General features: G+C 34.0%; 1 long non-coding RNA gene across 3 annotated transcripts; it reads right to left on the bottom strand.

Annotated features, from left to right (window-relative positions):
* Positions 1-3,391: 3,391 nt before the first annotated feature.
* Positions 3,392-4,901, bottom strand: LOC145549034 (uncharacterized). 3 transcript variants are annotated; one of them, XR_014084951.1, is made up of 4 exons: positions 4,638-4,901; positions 4,197-4,340; positions 3,881-4,018; positions 3,392-3,762 (listed from the first exon to the last, which is right to left on the bottom strand). It is a non-coding gene; the product is annotated as an uncharacterized LOC145549034 (long non-coding RNA). The 3 variants fall into 3 exon arrangements; XR_014084950.1 differs by having other exon boundaries at positions 3,392-3,765; XR_014084949.1 differs by having other exon boundaries at positions 3,392-4,018; positions 4,638-4,900.
* Between the last annotated feature and the right edge of the window lie 370 nt (positions 4,902-5,271).

The raw sequence follows: 5,271 nt of genomic DNA on the forward strand, positions 1-5,271 counted from the left end.
TACACAGACATTACTCCATTTCTACTCAAGCAAACTGAAAGGATTTGAACAATACAACTATGTCAGGTAATGACACCATGTATCTTTAGTATATGTAGTAAATACATTGATGCTGCTGCTGTTGTAAGCAGAAAATATAAGAAATTTTGCAGAGAATAATATTTTGGATGAGTTTAAGAATATTGTTTGCCAAAATCGCACAATGTAACTATACTTGTCTTTTACATGTTGCAGTAATTGAATCTTTTCAGGCAATTGGTTTTACATAAATTTAAGTAACTACAACCTATTTTCCTGCTCCACATACTTGGCTAGCAATTTGCCAGTTAGCTTCCCAGTCTGAACTTCTGGACAACGTCTTGATTCAGTCAAATCTTCTATCCTGTATCTCCTGTACTCTGATATTCTACTACATCCACTCTGTGAAAGCTTTGTTTGCTGGTCTTCAGCATGCTTTGAATGCAGTATCTGGTTTCTCTTACTTTAACCCGCCCAACTTGCACCTGATTGGTATGTTAGCCTTTTGATTCCCTCCCGGTGAGGCGGTGCTTCACAAAGCAAACTGTTTGTCAAACTGTTGATCTCCTTTATGGTTGTTTCAGAAGATAGTAGTAGCTCATCCAGCTTTTTTACTAGATGGCAGACCCAAAAGTATATACCTTTAAAATATGAATAAATACATACAATTCCATAATTATTCCATCCAGAGGTGATCAAAGTTTAGTAGTAAAGCAATTCAGGAATTGTGGTTCCTTAATGTCAGTGTTTATGCTACTTGAGTGAGACAGTAAGAAGACAAGGAATAGGGTTAGAAGAGGATTTAGAAAGAAAATAGTTGATAGTTGTATTTACTGGGCTATGACTAGTTATCAGGACAGAATGAGACCTGTAAAACTGTTGGGTCCATATGACCAAGGAGGGAACCAGTCATCTGCTCCAACAATGTAAAACCCTTTAGGAAATATGTTTGGACACAAGGAGCAGGAACATCACAACATCCTTATATCAGATATTTTTTGTCTTTATATCAGTGATTTAAAACTATTTTTAATTTTTGATACCATGCGGCAGACTGCAAAGTTGTGCATGAATGTAAAAGTCAATTATTTTCTTCACCGACAGAAAAGTGTAATGTGTTTATTATGAGTAGGATTAACCGATCTGAAGGAAAACAAAGGAGAAATAAATTTTCATTGATACAGAACCGAATCAGCAAACATGAACTTATGAAACTACTGAAACCTTCAAGAATCTTATGTTCTGTAAGATATTTAAGAAAATACTGAAACCGCACACATGAATTTCTTTATTTGACTGTTATCTCTAAAATATGTTACTTTTTATGTTGAACACCAGACATCTCATCTCTTCCCCATAGTTTTTCCCTTAGTTCCACGACTGCAGTGGATTTTATAGTCAATGTTAAAAGCAACAGAGTCTGAAGCGATGGAGGAAATTTACGCCAACATGGAACCTGTTGGACAAACTGCATCTAATCACACAGGTAAGAATAAATAGATGCTTAGAACATATAAATGTGTGGATGTGCCAAAACTTTCTCCAGCTGAACCGAAACAAAACTGAAGTTATTGTCTTTGGACCAAAAGAGGAGCGAACCAGAATCAATGCGCAGCTTCAGTTATTACAACTAAAAACCAGCGATCAGGCCCGAAACCTGGGAGTAGTGATGGACTCTGACCTGAACCTTCAGATCCACATTAAGACAGTCACAAAGTCGGCCTTCTATCACCTGAAGAACATCTCCAGGATTAGAGGACTGATGTCTCAACACGATCTAGAGAAACTCATCCATGCGTTTATCTTTAGCCGCATTGATTACTGCAACAGCGTCTTCACAGGTCTGACTAATAAATCAATCAAACAGCTGCAGCTGATCCAGAATGCTGCTGCTCGGGTTCTCACTAAAACCAGGAAGATAGAGCACATAACACCAGTTTTAAAGTCCCTACACTGGCTCCCTGTAGCTCAAAGAATAGACTTTAAAATACTGTTGTTAGTTTATAAATCACTGAACAGTTTAGCACCACAATACATTAAAGATCTGTTATTGCTGTACCAACCATCTAGACCCCTCAGATCTTCTGGTTCTGGTCTGCTCTGCATCCCCAGAACCAGAACCAAACGAGGAGAAGCAGCATTCAGTTTCTATGCACCACAAATTTGGAACAAACTTCCAAAAAACTGTAAAACAGCTGAAACACTGGGTGCCTTTAAATCTCAACTTAAAACCCACCTGTTTAGAGTTGCTTATGGCTAAATTAGGATTAGAGTGTGGGTTTTTGATGTTTTTCTATTTATTAATTTCTTTTTATTTCTCTCTCTCAGTTTTTTTATCTTTTCCAAAATCTCTCTTTACTGTCACATGCTGTTTTTATAGTAATTATGTAAAGCACTTTGAAATCCTTGCTGCTCAAATGTGCTATACAAATAAATAAAATTTGATTGATTGAATAAAGTTACAGATAAATCTAGTATGTATTTTATTACATTTTGCTAAGTTTAGGGTTTTTGTTAAGGTTCGAACAGCTCCAAAAGAGGCTGTGCCTCGGTGTGGCTTTGGAAATCTTGAATGTTTTACTTTTGGCTGAACTCATCGCCATCAGTGTACACATTGAGTCTTGTTCTAGTCATCTTAAAGAGTAAATTTTATGTTTCTGTAATAAAAATGTCATCGGCTCTTCTGAAATCAAACTGACCAAATAACAAGGGTTTGAAAAGTATAAAGCTTGGTGACTCAAAGTGTTGCAGAGAGGTGAATCATTACACTATTTTACATGAGTTTGATTCATTTTCAGCAACTGATGCATTTGCAGCCATTTAGGTTAGCATCCCAGGTGAAAAAAAAAGTATACTAAATTTTAACATACTTTAGTATACTTTTTATCAATGTACTTAAACTGTACTATTTTGGAACAACAAATTTTGTGCTTGGTATACTTTAGTAGTATTTAAATAGTATTAAATTACAACTAATAGTATATTTTAGTATACTATACATACTTTTTTTGGAACAACTTCAAGTGTAATTAAAGTATACTTTTTAAATATATTTCAGTTTTATTATTATATTTTTATATAATTATTATATTTTGAGTGTAATAATTCTGTCTCAGAATTATATTAAAATATATATTTAATATACTCAAATATATTTTACATATACTATTAATATATTAGTAATGTATTTAAATTACACTAAATTTTTATTTTTGATTTCCTGCTATTTATAATAAAGTACAATTTTAATTACTCGTGAAAGTCTTTATTCCTACCTACGTATTTTGTAAATGACATGCATAACTACATTACAGTACTTATATTGTTCTAGGCTACAATTACATGGAAAGATTAATTACACAAGATGCCCAAGGTAATTCAAATATTTTGTTTTATTAGTGACATTTTAAAATTGTCTAATTTTACTCAACTTTATGAACTTTACATAAATTATCAGTTTACACATCAAAAGTGAACACATGAACATGAAAATGTAAGTGTGACAATAAAACATGAAAGTGAGGATCAACGACAGAACATTCCCGTTCACTGCACCTTACAGAAACCTACAAAAAGAGAACAATAGAGCAATTAAACAGAGAAAGCATTTGTATTTAAAGAGAACAGAAAAATGGCAAAAAAACAATACAATTTTACGACGTTTTGTACTCGCTGTGTATGTGACATCATCAGAACTGATGATGATTGGGACCGGATGCTTGGGGTGGAAAAACATTTGGGTGTCTTCTTTGCCCGTTTATGTTAGAAGTAGAAAAAAAATAGTCAGAAATGTCATAGAATCAGTTAATGTTGGCATTAGCTATGAAGCTGTTTTAAGTGTGGACTTAAGGAGACAAACTACCTTAAAATCTTTCCATCCATGATCTGAACACACTGATCCTTGCAGGTTAGCGAGGGGGGCTGGTGGTGCCCATTTCCAGCAGCCATCAGAGGAGAGGCAGGGTTCACCCTGGACAGGTCACCAGTCCATTACAGGGCCCTGAAAGTCAACAACAAATAATAAAAAAAGAAAGATAAATGTTAGATTAACAAGAAGAGAAAAATTCTTTCCAGTTACCTTTAAATCAAATCATGTTTATTAAGCACTTTGTGTTGGTAACACAGCAGTTTTTGTTGTTGAAAATGTAGCTAGCTCCTCATTGAAAAAACAAACTTACATCATGAAGACGATGTGGAGGTTCATCCTTAGAGCTAGTTGGTGATCTGGTGGAGTCAGATTCTTCTGAGACAGAAAAGTCTTTAGGTTTCCTAACACCTGATTTCTCTGGCTTAACTCTTTCATCTTCATTTGCTTGGTTAGACTGCAAACATGTTGAAGATAAAATCATTGGTGAACGAGTTAGAACAACAACCTCACAATATCAAAGTCTCTCTGTCTTATGGAGCTTAAATAAAACCAGGTTAGTTTATGAATTAAAGTATAAGTCGCAATAAACAGCCTCCATGTAGTTATAACATGAAGCTGAATGATTCCTATTGTAATAATCATACAAGTCACAATAAAATTGATAAAATAATTATTTAAGAAACCAACGTAAGTTATATATCTTTACTGCACTGTTTATAATTAAATGAAGATAATTAATAAGCAAACTTACCACCAGCTAGCAACACTTAGCAGCCTTCATCCCCCCCGCCCGGGCTCCTTATGCGACACACATTTCATTTCCATCTGTTGTTGTCCCGTTGTGTTGTTGTTTAACTCGGACTAGGACGTCACCAGCTTGAATTTACCAAAATTAGTAACTATTGTCAAGGCCCTCTCTACTTTCAAGGCAATATTATACGAGTAAAAATGGCGAATTTGAACAGCGTCTGTTATCTTCCCTGCGTTCAAGTTTTTTCTTCTCTTTGTGGCATTTTTTAAATAAATGATAGTGTGCAATACCGCCACCATGTGGTCTGGAGTATGAACGGCTAATGCCATTGATTATAAGGTTTTACATCACACATCTGAAAATGGATTGGGTACTTTCTTAAAAATTACATCATGATTATCCTTTTTTTATTGTATGCAATTTTAATAAATAGTAGAAGATTATTAAGGCACTTAAAAATTCATACATATTCATTCATGTTTTGTTCACTTAAAGTATACTTTTATTTAATATATTAAAAGTGTATTTTAGTACAATTATGTTTAAGTATGTTTAAAGTACTAATTTCGAAATTGGTACAAGTGTATTTTTAGTATACTTCAGATATTCTTATAGGTAGTACACTTAATAATTA

Source organism: Poecilia reticulata, chromosome 19 (assembly GCF_904066995.2).
Source record: "Poecilia reticulata chromosome 19, P_reticulata-male-v2, whole genome shotgun sequence".
Taxonomy (NCBI): domain Eukaryota; kingdom Metazoa; phylum Chordata; class Actinopteri; order Cyprinodontiformes; family Poeciliidae; genus Poecilia; species Poecilia reticulata.